Source organism: Grammomys surdaster, unplaced genomic scaffold (assembly GCF_004785775.1).
Source record: "Grammomys surdaster isolate TR1022 unplaced genomic scaffold, NIH_TR_1.0 350, whole genome shotgun sequence".
Lineage (NCBI taxonomy): Eukaryota > Metazoa > Chordata > Mammalia > Rodentia > Muridae > Grammomys > Grammomys surdaster.
This window is the reverse complement of record NW_021604769.1, coordinates 80,730-96,019: the sequence shown is the minus strand read 5'-3', so window position 1 is coordinate 96,019 and position 15,290 is coordinate 80,730. Positions and strand designations below refer to the sequence as shown.

Below are 15,290 nucleotides of genomic sequence, written 5' to 3'. Positions count from 1 at the left end.
GAACAGCCAGATAGACAGCTCCATCTTTTTGCCTCCAAGACAGCTGCCATTGGTCCCAATGATGGGAATTAGGCTGACGCCACATGCCAGATTTACACCATGAAGACAACTGAGGAATTGATGACAAGCCAACCCCATGACGGGATTAGCGAGTGGCAATGACCCGGGCGCGGGTATATCCCTCGTAGCCTAAGACAGGGTGGCTTGCCTTTCCTTGGTGTTAGCCCTATTGGTGCTAGCTGTGGAGAAATGTCAGTCAGCCTAGACACGGGACATTGACCAGTGCCTGTTTAACAAATCAAAAAAGAAATAGCCAGTAGACAGATTCCTCAGCCGCTGCACCCAAAGGCTTCTGGTAAAGACACCCTGTAAAGCCTCAAACATTTGAGCACCACCCTCTAAAGAGACTCAGACCCGCTGTGAGACCCCCAAATATGGGAGTTACGTTACCTTCCCAGGGACCTCTACCACCCTCTGTTTTTAAAACAAAAAAGGGGCAGATGTTGGGAGCCGCGGCAGGTGCTGGCAAAGTCCGCCATCGCTAGGTGGCGCTGTCAGCCATAATTCTTCCTAGTAAACAAATAAATTGCGCATGTGCCATGGTAAAAGCCCGCCAAAGTTAAAGCCCATCCCACGGCGTTTGGCGCGCTACGAGTAAGCAGCCAATCAGAGGTGAATACACCACTCTAGGGTTTATAAGCAGTGCCTTTCCAGGTCTTCTTCGTCTTCTACCACCATTTTGGTTTTTGGGAATAAACGTGTTTCTACGGAAGGATTCTGGTGTGTGTGTGTGTGTGTGTGTGTGTGTGTGTTCTTGCCGGTGAGACCACTACAAGCGCCCCCGCACAATTTAAAATAATTATAAACACATATCAGTGAACATGTAATACCTATGCATGCAATATTTGACCATGGCAATGCAAAAAAGAGCATGCCTTTTTTTTTTCTTTCTGGAAGAAGTACCAAGTGAAAGCCTTTGTGAACTGCAATATTGAATATTTTTAAGATGCTCACACTTCCCAAGGTGACCTACAAATTTCACATTGTCATGATAAAAACCCCAATGCATTTCTCACTGAAAAGGAAATAAAACTACTGCTAAAATTTACTTAGCCCCACGAAAGTGATGTGATAGTTTTAGTTTTATGTTATTATATTTTATCTTGCTATGTTTGTTGTTATTTCTTAGAAGCTTATTTGTTTCTCCTGAGAAGCAGAATGGTAGTGGATCTGAATGGAAGGAGAAGTGGGGAGAGATTGGGTAGGTCTGAGGGAGGGGAAGCTTTAATCAAGATATAGCATATGAGAAAAGGATATACTTTCAGTAAAAGAGAAATTTTTTTAAAAAAAGAACAAAGTGATAGAAGCTATTGAAGGCTCTACTTTGTTGGAAGCAAAATCTAGCCAATTTTTCAGATACACAAAAACTTATGAAGAGCTGATTTGAAAACATAGCCACATGTGTGACTCTCTTTCAGCGCCACAGGGGTCACAGTCATAGCAACGCTAATTGATGTTAGAAAAGGCTGCATCTGGCCACAGCATTGAATTCACCACTAGTTATAAATTATTTCAATGGTTCAACAATTATTGTACATTGCCCAAGGTGACAGTGAGGGGTATGGCTGCAAATGCTGCTGAAAAAGCAGCATTAGTAAAAGGGAAATTATTTAGCAGAGGAAACCATCAGTGTGCTGAAACCTCCATGTGTTGAACTGGCTGTCGCGCAGGACTATCATCTATGGGGAGACCAAGGCAATATCAAGTTTCAAGCCTTTAAGAATAAAACGATACTTGTATTTGTGGCTGTTGTTACAGACTACAAACTGATATTCTTGAATCGGGAACAAGGAAAGCTCTCAGTCTTTTTTACATGTCCATAAATAGTCATGGATACTACAGGAGCAGTAACACAGCACTGATGACCACGATCCTCTTCCATGATGCTCCCCCAAATTTCTATGCCAACAAAACTGAGAAATATTGTTGGGAAAATAATATTCCTTTCAGATTTTTACTTAAGCTCCTAATGTTTCTATACATTTTTCATTTTATTGATTTTATACCAATATCAAAGTAGTATTTAATTCCTTCAAATTTCACTGCTTATAAATGGACTAATGTGCCAAAGAGTTATAGCAGCATTTAAACCTACTATCTGAAATGGCGTTTGCCCTGGGCCATTGCTGCAAGTGAACTACACAAAAAGCACTTAGCTGCATTTCTGGAAGGGTTGCAGCATCAATGACTGTACCAAGAATCTTGCTTGGGCCCCTGCTAAAGAGCATGTGAATGATACCGAAAGAAGGCACTGAAATTTTTATTCATAACTTCAGGGAATTTTTCAGCCAGGAGCTTTCAAAACTCATCAAGGCTGTAGTTCAGGTGACAAATACTTTTAGCCAGAACCTAGATAAAGACAATGCTGAGGAGCTCCTAGGTGTGGTTCTTATGGAATTGACTAATGAGGCACTGTTGGCACTGAAACAGGAACATGCAGTTGAAGAAGAGGCAAGAGTAAAGGACACAGCAGAAGAAAATAACCCTTAGACTCACACTGAAGGCTCATCAGGTGTTTCTTGTAGATTTCAGCAAGCTCCTTAGGGTGGAAACAATGGATCCCAAGAGCAAAATGTTTTCATTAATAGAAAGAAATCCCCAGAGTACAAGTATGTGATGAAGGAGAAAAGGTAACCCATGATAGATATATTTCTGAACAGTCACACCTCCCCATGAAGAATCTTGCGGAGGTCTCTGAGGAGGTATTCCAGAACAGGGTGTGGTTATCACATAAGGTAACAGTTGTGATCCACCTATGGTTTGCCCATTAAGATCTTTCAGAAAAAAAATAATAAGTTGTGGAGATAGAAGACAGCTATACTAATGATCTCCAACTTGTGCAGACTTAGGAATATGTACATATGTATGTTCAATTTTAGAACAATTTTTAAGTTTTCATTTGTGTGTAGAACACAGTGATCATCTTAATAATAATTCTATCTGTCTATCTGTCCATCTGTCTTTCCCTTATGTTGATTCTCTTCTCCCTCCTAATTATCCCCTCCCTTTCATGTCTTAGTTTTCATGCAGGTCTTCTGCAGGTAACCATAGCTGTGCTGTGCTTGTGATTGAAATGGACATACCGTATCTAGAAACAGTTTTATAGCACTCCTTCCCATCCTCTTAGTCAAGAGATGTCTTCCATTCTCTTACCTCTTCTTCTGTCTCCATGGACATTGGAAGGAAACATTTATATATTCATTTTTAATTTAAAGTTTTGAAAGTATAAAAACATACAGAAAAGGCTTATAAAAGAAAAATCTATTTAAAGAACATTTTCTTGTTGCTATAATATGTTTGTGATAATTCGAGTCAAAATGCTTAAAGTTTATAAAATAAAAATTATAGTAAGCTAATTTACCATTATTAGTGTTTTTAATAATTTAATAATTAATAAAATGTATGTGGTCCAATTATTTATAAAATCTGAACTAGAGGGAGTAACATTTATGACTTTCACAGACACCAACCTCTTATTCAATGGCTCACTTAGAACAACTTCATGGTAAATATCCTAGTCAGATTTTTAAGTTTGGTTTCTGCCATTATAATAAACATAACAACCAAACCAACTTGAGTGGGAAGGAGTTTATTTCAGCTGACACTTCCAGCTCACACTCTACCACTGACAGAAACCAAAGGAAGAACATCAAGCAAGAACTGAATCAGAGTCCACAGAGGAGCAATCTTTACTAAATTGTTCACCATAGATCACATTCAGGGACCATTTTGTATAACCAGGCCCACCCATACATACTTGAGGGCTGGACTCTCATACACAGATTAGCAATCAAGAAAATGCCTGCAGGCTGATCTGATAGAAACACTGTTTCAAGTGAGACTCCTTCCTCCAACTTATATCTAGTTGACAACCAATATTAGCTATCACAACAAATTATCATGATTGATTTTTACATTGTATTTTAATATACTTTTTCCTGTACCTATATAAGTTTATATGCACAAATTCTTATAATGTATTACAGTTTAAAAAAGGATTTAGTTCAGTAACATGGTTTTTTAACCTACGAACAGTAGACTAGACCACGTAGCTCAAGTATGCGGCAAATCATACCAGCCATACTACACTCTGGTGTTTGTCTGACAGCGGAATCACCTCGTGATACATCCCTCTTCATTTTGTGATGCGGTATCACACTCACATAAAAGTCTTAAATCAACAGCAGTTCATCTGTTATTCCCTGCAGAAAATCAGAATGTTCCCGAGAGGACAAAGTTTGCTTTTGAGTTACTTTCATTAGGGTCTGTTTGCTTGATTTTTCATATATTTCCTTTTTTCTTCCCTCCTTCCCTCCCTCCTTCCCTCCCTCCCTCCCTTCCTCCTTCCCTCCCTCCTTCCCTCCCTCCTTCCCTCTCTCCTTCCCACCCTCTCTCCCTCCCTCCTTCTTTTCCTCTTCTTTAATCGCTCCTCTTCGGTTTATTCCTCTCTTCCCTATCTCTCCTTCTCTTTCTCCTTTTCCTGCTGGGAAGACATACAGAGAAAGGCTGAAGTAGACAATTAGCTAGCTTCAGAAAAGGACTCTGAAGCAAGGCAAGGTAAGCAAATTGCCGGGGACCCAGCCCCGGCTTGGTGGGAGGAGAAGGTGATCTTTTTTTTTTTTTTTTGAACATGAAATGCTTTTTTATAGCATGTTTTACAAGGGGAGGGGGTAAGAGGGGCCAGGTGGTGGAAAAGTACAAAATCTTCTTGGCCTGTGCCTTGAAACATGTCATGGTCTATACGGTACACTGCCTTGAATTATGATCTACCTGCTGTTCTTCAGAAGATATGGTACACTGCTTGAGTTATGGTCTCCCTGCTATTCTTAAGATGATATGGTACACTGCTTTGAGTCTATCTGCAGTTGCTAAGCAGGATCTTGCAGTTGCCAAGCTTCAGAGGACATTGTGCAGGTGGGGAAAGGTAGGGGGTGAGGGTAAGGGCGAGGGTCCTGGCTTCTGGCATCTCCCCCTTCTCTGTTTAGTTAGAGAAGGCATCTTATGATCAATCCCAACTATGTGAATTTTGAATTTGGATGTCTAATTATGGGGGGTCTTAGACAAGTTCACAACCCCAAAACACTGATGTGAGATGAGTCACATCGGTGGTCGAAGGCTTTAGGCTTTCTTCTCCTCCTTGTCGGTTCTTCTTGAGGCAGCCGAGGGAGATAGGAATTGGAAGAGCCTCGGCAGGGGGAAGACTTGGTCTTAGGAGATTCGGGGTAAAGTCTTGCTTGGGCTTTACGAGATTCGGGGTAAGATTTTGGTCTTACGAGATATTTAGGGTTGCTGTTTAATAAAATCTTACTTGTCTACTTTACTAAAGTTTACTTACTAAGCTACTGTAGCTGACCTGCTATCTGTTTGATCCTCTGAGGCCAGAAACTGCAGTTTCTGGGTACCTCAGCCCAAGGACATCAGAGGATTAGGCAAATAACCTTAGTACTCTCTCTGCAGGTGCTGCCAGGCTCTAACTTAGGACTGTTGGTTTGAGGTCGCAGGAAGAAAAGACACTTAGAGAAATTATTATAGTTTATTGCTAAGTGTAAAAAAGTTTCCTATGAAAGCTATCTAAGGGGAAAAGCAGAAAGGTACTAAGTGGGGAAAAAGGAAAACTTCTATCTGGGAAAAGGGAAAAACTCTATTCTATCTCTATTCTATCTTCTATTCTAACTCTCTATTCTAACTCTATTCTATACCTAACTCTCTTCTCTTTGTCCTCAGCACTTATACATCTTACAGAGTACATGGTCACATGTTACAAACTTCATCACAAGTTCACACCAAAATTCAAATCATAAATTGAAATAAAAGTTTACAACAGAAAATGTTTACATGCATAGCCATTAGGAGTAATTATCTGACTAAACATCCACCACCTGTCTAGCTCCACAGGGTCACTGAAGGTTTAAAACTATAACTAAGAAATTAGTGAAGTTTTGTATAGATAAACCCAGGCAATATTTTCTCTTCTGTCCTAGCACCTATAATAAATTGTGAGTGCCCTTTTAGTGACCTTTGGTTAATTGTTTTACAACCACCTTGGAATGTGCTCTGAGCAGGAGAGAGTCTGGTTACTATCTAAGGGCAATTAACCAATGACACTTGGGAGACTGGCAGAGTTCTCATTGCATTTTTGAGTATCAGAAAGGGACTTAATAGCAGTCCCACTATAAAAAGAGCTAAATAATCATTGATATAATTTTAGGAATTCTTATAGGATCATCATTAAGACTTAAGAAGTCATCTATTTGTCTATATAGCATCACTACAAGACAGTACATCTTCATGGCTCTGCAGAGATCTGCTCCAAAGGGGTGTGTTATTGCTTAGTGATTGTTACATATGTTCAATAATAATAATAATAGGAAAAGCATATTAATAGCAGGACCTTTCCTAAAACACGTCTGCCACAGCCTTGCTGAATGGGCACACTTGTCAAAGATTATATGATAATCCGAGGCAAGCATTTCAGAATGATCAACTGATAATTATTAGCTTGTCCCATTATGGCTCCTCACATTAAATCCTATCACCAACACAACCATACTGCTCTGCAGTGTGAGCAAGAAACTGCAAATGCTACAAGCCAGACTCAGAGTCCACCCAGATTCTCCCAAGTCCAGGAGGCCACTCATCCCTGGTGATGTAACGGAATGGAGTGAGGGATTTGAATTGGCTGAGTATCGCCTGGGAGAGACCGTGAATGAGAGAATAAGATAGTGAAACTTCCGTTTGTTAACCGAACAATTAATACGGTGTGTTAGCTTAGTCATTTGATGAACATTCATTTAGTGTGGACTCCTGTTCTGGAAACTTAATACACTGCTCAAATGAACCTTACAACCCTGTACAGCTTGCTTTATCTTTCCCTCTTATTCTTTATTTTGAAAGTGTATAGACACACAGGAAATTCCAAAGATAGTGCAGAGAGCTCCCACAAACCCTATGGTTCTCTATAATAGTTACCATCTTGTTTATTACACTATGATACCAGAGTCAAGACTTCGATGCTACTGTGGTATACACATGCATGAGTCAACAAGATTCTCATTTGAATGAACTCATTCATACAAGCACCATACAGATCAATATATAGGGTCTTCCACCCCAGATCTTGTATTCCAGACAAACTATTATCTTGTTACCATACATAGACATACCATCTCTCCCTATCTGTATCACTAAGTCCTACTCATCACTAATTTATTCCTCATCTCTACAATTTTGACATTTTATAATGTTGTGAAACAGAAATTATTCAACATGTAAATATTGGAAATAAGTATTTTCATTGACTCAGCAAAAAGGCATTGAAGTTTATACAAATTGCTTCATTTATCAACAGTGGGATCCATTACAAGTGCATATTATGACAACTTGTTTATGTGTTTTTCTGTGGAGTAAGTCTTGTGTAAAACAAACCAGAAAAAAATAAGCAGTGCCATGTAGTCGACATACATCTAGAATTCCTGAAAACTACTAAACTTTTCTCCAGGTGTTTTACTGTATTGCAGTCCTACCAACAATGCTGAGATATTTAGTAATTGTGCATAGTTCTTGGTATTTGGTATTGTATTATTTTTTGTTTTGGCAATCATACTATGTATTAACACCATAAAATGTTGTTGTTAGTCTGATGGTTTTATCATATTTATAATTTGTGGATCCATAGTAGGAAATTAGAAATACTTCATTTGTTTATTTAAAATTCATAATGAACTCTGGTGAAATACTTGTTCATGTATCTTACTAATTTTCTAACTTGATTTTTCAAAGTTTTCAGTTTCAAAGTTCCTTAATGTAAAGTCTAGCATTATATATGTATATTAAAAATCTCCTTAGACTATAGCATACCTTTTCCTTCTCTGAACTAAATCTTTGGGCCAAAATGTGAATTTTTATAAGATTCAATGTATTTGTTTATTTTAATGAATTTTGCTTTTAATGTCATGTTTAAGAACTCTTCACTGAGCCCTGGGACATACTTTCTGTCCTCTGCTCCTTTCTAGAATTCTTGTGGCTTTATAGTTTGCATTTATGTATGTGTACTATTTAGGTTAAATAATTGTATATAGTGTAATATTTGCATTGAGTTCATCACATTTTCCTTGGATTGCTAGATATTCCAGAGTCATATGTTAAAATGAACAAACACTATTATTTTCTCCCACAGGTTTCTGCAGCTTTGTTCAAGTCAGGCAGGCTGAACCTGTAAATATCTATTTTTTAGGTCTCTGTTCTGCTTTATATATGTGCCTATCCTTTCACCAACATTAACACTGATCACTATGGCTAGAATATAGATCTTCATATCAAGTGGATTGATCTACACATCCATCCGACTTTCTCAGAATTACTTTAGCTATTCTAACAACTTTTCCATTCCACATACATCTTAAAATATCCTGGTCTATATTTCAAAAAGAATCTTACACGACTTGATGTAAATTATGTTATACTTGTGTCTCAGTATGGTGTTTTGCTTCATTGAGTTCTTAACACGTGAATGTGGCTTGTCTCTATGTTTAGGCGTTTTAGGGTTTTTTTCACTATTTTTCAGTAATACCAAAAGACACAAATAAATACAAATTATGTACTTCATTCATGGATGATTGTAAATTATATATGCAGTTTTTAAAGTACTGAGATTAGGAATAGACTAGCTTTATTTAAAATATTTTGATAATGGCCCATTTTCTTATTGTATTCTATTGGGAAATGTGTCCATCACACACACAGAAGAAATAATTCATATTGAGTCTCTTTGAACTTGACCCTTATGATTTATCTGTAAAATGATGGAAAGGCTGGTCTTAGCTCTTGAATGTGTGTCTGTAACTTTATATCTTTTTACTAGAATAAAAAATCAGTAAAACCAAAGTGGTAAAAAGCATCACCCTATCTACAGAGCTCTTTATATTTTATTCTTTTATTGAAAATATATTTTTCACACTCTATTTTCTGATTATGGTTTCCTCTTCCTCTACTTTTCCCAATTCCTTCCCATCCCCCCACCCATATGGACTATAGAGTACTTTAAATAGACCTAGTCTGGATCTGTCTGGTCATTTCTTTTTCCCCCAAGGAACAATTCACCTTTGAAGGGCTACATTTTGCCTATTTTCTGACACATTTGAATAAGGAAATAATTTACTAGAATTTACTTGTTCTCAGCCCTCATGAAACTAGAACTGAAGGCATCATTGTCTTCCTCATTGGTTGTATAAGTCCTATAGTGCTTGTTTCTCAAGGAAAGTACCAGAGAAGCAAATGTTAACACTGACATAGTTTTCCACATTCCATTACTAAGGATAAGTTGTTCCTTACCACTTTTTCTGTGATGACACAAAACTGCTTAGAGTTACTGGAAAAATAATAGAGTGCTCTACTGATGTGCTGGAGATATGAGATATTTTTTTCTCTACAGATCACATTGTGACATATACAAAAATGAACAAAATGGCAAAGCAAAAATTCAGTCATGTGTTTAGTTGTGATGTAATTCAATAGGTAACTTTTAGTAGCCTGGGAATGCGAATATTGCAATTTAAGGATAAAGTGTTTGCGTAGCATATGTAACCCTGAGTAAAATACTACACAGTGCCAAAAGTCTTTTTAACTTATCAAATACAAGAAGATAAAAGACTGAGCCAGCTACTGGGAAAGTGTAGAGCATGAGCTAGACTTACACTGCTGAATCCTCCAGACATAGTAAGAAGGTTTAATGGAAGTTTAAGTATCATGGCACTGAATCACAGAGTGTAAAGTTTCACATTATGTGAATGCATGTTGGCTCTATACTTAACAGATCAATAGAGGAAAAACAAAGGTTGTTACTATTTAAAACAAGGTATCATTATTACTTAACTGTTGCTACAAAATTTTTAATAAGACTGGACCTGAAAGGAAAATGTTATGGAAATTTATCTATCTTATAAGATATCTGTTTGTGAAGCAAACTCTTTAGATGATAGTTGGCAAAAAGATAACAATAGATCATGTGATAAAAATTATTAAAAACGTGGAGCATGACTGTGTGTCAGAACCTTTTCCTTGCATAGACTCCTAATTGCAGAATTAAATGACTAAAAGAGGAGAGGAATAAGAAAAACTATTGGCTATTTTAAAAGAACAAAATAAAAGTTTTATATTAACCTATGTAAATATAAAAACTTACTTATTACAGGAGAAAGCTATGTCAACCTAGAGATTTTTAGTTTTATACATTAAAAGTCAGCATTTTTCTATCAAGTGTGTTTTATTTAAAAATTAATTGCTGGCTCAAATACATAGACCATGTAATGGCCTCTTATCCTAGACACAGATTGAAATTGCTGGTATTTATCATGAACACTTAGGTCAAAAAAGTAATGTGAGGGACTGAGAACACAGCATTGAGGAGTTCTTGCTACCCTTGCAGAGGACCTAGATTAGGTTCTCAGCATGCACAGCTCTGCACACAACTGTCTATGACTCCAGGTCTGAGGCATCAGTGAGCACTGCATGCATGTGATGTACATGCATACATTAGGTAAATACTCATATATGAAACAAAATAAATAAAAGCTTTTTACAATGTGGAAAATCAGAATCCATTGATTTCACGAAGTCCTAATTTTTCCCTCTTGTCTAGGTTTCCTTCAGATTCTTGATAGCCATTACACAACGAAATGCCACTGAAGTCACTGACTTCTATCTTCTGGGATTTGAAGTCCAGCAAAGCACTGAGTGTGTCCTCTTCATTGTATTTCTTGGGATCTCTGTAACATCCATGGTGGGTAACACTGGGATGATCCTCCTCATCAACACTGATTCCAGACTTCAGACTCCCATGTACTTCTTCTTACAAAACCTGGCTTTTGCTGATATCTGCTGCACATCTGCCATCACTCCCAAGATGCTGCAGTGCTTCATTGTAGAAGACTGTTCCATATCACATACAGGATATGTAATACAATTACTTATTTATGCAATATTTGCAACCTGTGACTGTTACCTCCTTGCTGTTATGGCAGTGGACAGGTATGTGGCAATTTGTAAGCACCTTCAATACCCCATAATCATGTCTCCACAAGTGTGCATACTGTTGGTAGCTCTTTCTTATCTCATGGGATCAATAAATGCCTCAGTACACACAGGATTTGCATTCTCATTGTCTTACTGTAATTCCAAAAATATCAATCACTTTTTCTGTGATCTTGTCCCAATCATCAGTCTTTCATGCTCCAACATTGATATTAATATCATGTTAGTTTTTGTTTTTGTTGGATTTAACCTGACATTCACTGTGTTGGTCATTATCTTATCCTACATATACATCGTGGCTGCCATCTTAAAGATGTCCTCTACTGCAGGGAGGAAGAAAACCTTCTCCACGTGTGCCTCCCACCTGACAGCAGTCACCATTTTCTATGGAACTCTTGCTTACATGAACCTATAGCCTCATTCAGACAATTCTGAGGAATATATGAAAGTGGTCTCTGTGTCTTATGGCATTGTGATTCCTATGCTGAACCCTCTGATCTATAGCTTGAGAAACAAGGAAGTCAAAGAAGGTTTTAAAGCAATGAGAACAAAGATCTTGACATTGAAATTAAATCCTTGACCATCAAAGGGTCTCATGAACATGTGTTCTCACAATGTAATAATTCTGAAACTGAATGTTGGGGTTGGTCTGGTGCTCTTATGTTATATATTCAAATGCTAAATTCTGTACCCCTAGATCTGGTTGCCCCAAAAGCAAATTCTCATGTATACCAGCTTTTGTTGTGCAAACCCTACTCCCCAAGTTAATGAGTCAATAAAAAGCTGAAGCTGTGATTAGGCATAGAGATAAGCAAGACTTCCTGGGAGGGAGAAAAGAACTCTGGGAAGAAAAATAGGAAGGGCTTTTCACCAGGAAACATGAGGAGAGACAGACATGACTAAGTCATCCCAGCTAAGGCCTAAGCTTTCAAATATTAAAACAGTCTCTGTGTGGTTATTTGGAGTACTAGCTGGTTAAAGAATAACTGCCACCTTATTAATTTCCAGCATTAATTAATATATACAGAGTATTAATAAGTCGTATTTACAACTAAAACCATGGTCAGCTATGAATCAATGCTACATATATCAGTATGTAATATCTTAGAATATGGAAAACATCCTAAGACCTACACCTAAAACTGATTTTTGAATTAATATCATTTAGAAAGCATCTTACATTTCTCAGGAAGAAACATTATAGATATTATTTGAAATTTTAAGAAATATACATAAAACTTGAAAAATACTGTTTCACATATTTTAATGGACAGAAAAATCATCTGATTCTACATAATCAATATTAATATTAAAATCTTTCTAAATCTCCTACAATGGAGTCAATCATAAATTTGATTCTAATTGTTACAGAAGTAACATAATAAATGCATACATTATTTAATATTATCTTACAGTTCAGGTAATGTTTTTCTACCCAATACATCTCACATGTATTGCATCATTAACACATCAGAGCAATTATCTACATCAATAATTACCCTCCTTATTCTTATTCCATCTCTTTGTTGTCCTAAGAAGAAAAACTCCTAAAGTGTTTTCTACTCCTCTGTATAAAATACATACTGGAGTAAATATCTAGAAACTACTCTGCATTTATGAAAGTCATGTAGATAATGCTTGTCAACACTAGTCATATCTACAGAAATTCACTGATGGGTACATGGAAATTTTTGAAGGAGGAAAAGGAAGGAGAAATTATGAAATTATATTAAAATCATAAAAGAAGAATTTTTTATAGTTCAGGAGTGCAGGTGGAAAAAGGTCTTTCCCTAGAGCTGAATTTTAAAAAAAAAAACAGAATTTTTTAGGGTAAAATGAAAGAAGAAACAAATGTAATTTTAAAAATAAATATGAATAGTCAATGTGATATTACAAAGCACGTTCCCTCTTTGTCACACTGGGGACCAAATGGAGACATTTAGATTAGATATTGATCTCTTTTCACTGATTACATTCACAAGTATTTTATCTCGACACTGATATCTTCCTAAATATAGATCCTTGAACAATATGAAAGGGCACTGGCCCTGATTCCTAACAATAGATAATAAGCTATTGTTAAAGACAAGCATGAGAAAGAATTGTCCTCTCTAGAAATAAATTATTATTAAATAAAAGGTCTTATATAGAAAAAAAATTCACTAGTCAAAAATGACTAGCTAGGGGCAGAACAGACCTAGAAAGATGATTCAGTAGTTAGGTGCCCTTGCTCAAAAGAAGAAAAGTTCAAATCCTTGCACTTTCATAACAAGGTGAGAATCCTACATCATCTGTATCTCCAGCTATAAGATCTGATACCCCATACTGTCTTCTACTCACTCACAGGTACATGCATCTTCACACATGCATACATACATACACACACACACAAGTATACAATCATGCAAACATATGAATAAACAAATCTAACATAACTGTAAAAAAATAGAGGAACACAAGGAGTGGAAAAGGGCAAGAGAGGTTAATAAGGAACAGACATAATCAATAATCAAAATATACTATATGTTTATATAAAATTATCATAATGAAATCCTTTATAATGATTAAAAGGTGCTAATTTTTATAATCACTAATGATTGTTGTTTATCCAATTCCTAGTAAGCCCTGGAGACCCAGATTGTCAAGAGAGTATATAGGCCTCGGGTATAAACTCCCTGATAAGGAAGAAACATAGAAGCTTTAGTTGACAATCACCTCAACCAACTACAGAGAGAAAATCTGAAAGCTACACCACTGTAAGTAAAAGAACAAAAAATAAATGTCATTTTTTGTACATCAGCTGTGATCACTGCAGTGTGAACAGGAAGCAATGGAACAAAGACAGAGTCCCAGCATGACTCACCAAAGCCCAGAGGATGCACACCATCTTGGGTGAAAGGGTTTGTTTTCATCTGGCTGAGTACTTCCTGGGAAAGAAGGTAAAGAAAACATAATTGAGTCAACTAATCACTGTTTGGCATATGTTGTCAAAGCCATTTGGGTGAGCTCACTCAATGCCTGTCCTATGCTGACAAGTTTGCATAAATTTGCTTGTTTGATGCTTGCGTTACTGCACAGCTGGCTCTATGCTTTTCTACTAACTCTTTTCAGGTTTTAAAGGTTCATGGATTCACAGGAGATTTTAAAGACAATTCAGAAAATTCCACTCATGCCTTTGGCTGATTCTTCCTCAATGATTTTATCCTACATAATAACCCAGAGCTTTGATGTTGGTACAATGGTTATATGGTTATATGGAATTTTCTCACTTCTTTAGACAGATTTCCAAAACCTTCATGTTAGCCGAGATATCAAATATCCTACAGAGATCTCTCACACCTGCTACTTAAAAACACACCACCGCAACTATCTACTAGTTCTAACTTAAGTCAATCACGAGTCACATCACTATCTTAAAATCCTGCCATCTTGATAACATTGTAAGTAAAGTCATACACTATCTGACCTTTGCAAATTAGATATTGCCATGGAGAGTCACCAATTGTCCACATTTTTTTCTCTCTGATTCTAAGTGCTGTTTCACTGTGTAATATAATGAGATTTGTTTAACCAACAGTTTGTTAAAGAACATTTTAGCTGTTGACACTTTTAAATGATTGCCAATGAAGCTTTTTTGAAACTTTTTGCACATTTTGACATAAGCATAAGTTTTGTGTAAGCAAAATTGGCTCCGAGTATAGGGACTGGACTGTATGTTTGGATTTCTTAAATACTTCCAAGTTATTTTTGTAGGACAGTTATGACATTTTTCATGCCCACAGCAATCTATAAAAGACTCATAGCTTCAAGTCTTTGCCAGCTTTAGTTTTGCCACTGTTTTTATGTTACCAATGACGATGGTTGAGCAGTAATGGCTCATTGTAGTTGGTATGATAACATCCCGTCATGTTGATAATTCCTATCTTCTTAATGGTTAATAAAACCTGAGTGGTTTCATGTATTCATACATATATTTCCCCTGGTGAAATAGTCTTTTCATATATTTTTCCAATTTTCTAATTTGGCTTTTCTTTTACTCTCTGTGTTACACTTACTTATTTGGTTTAGATCTAAAACCTTTTTCATCAACTCTACATTAAGCCTTTCATTTTTCATTTTCTTAGTTGAGTTTTTAACAAAGTAAAACTTTATATTTTTGAGAGTTCAATGTATTTGTTTATTTTCATTTATTTATTTTACTT

The 15,290-nt window shown here is 36.6% G+C and overlaps 1 pseudogene; it reads left to right on the top strand.

The window, feature by feature from the left end:
• The first annotated feature begins 2,292 nt into the window (after window positions 1-2,292).
• On the top strand, window positions 2,293-11,668 carry LOC114631015 (annotated as a pseudogene).
• Window positions 11,669-15,290: the final 3,622 nt, after the last annotated feature.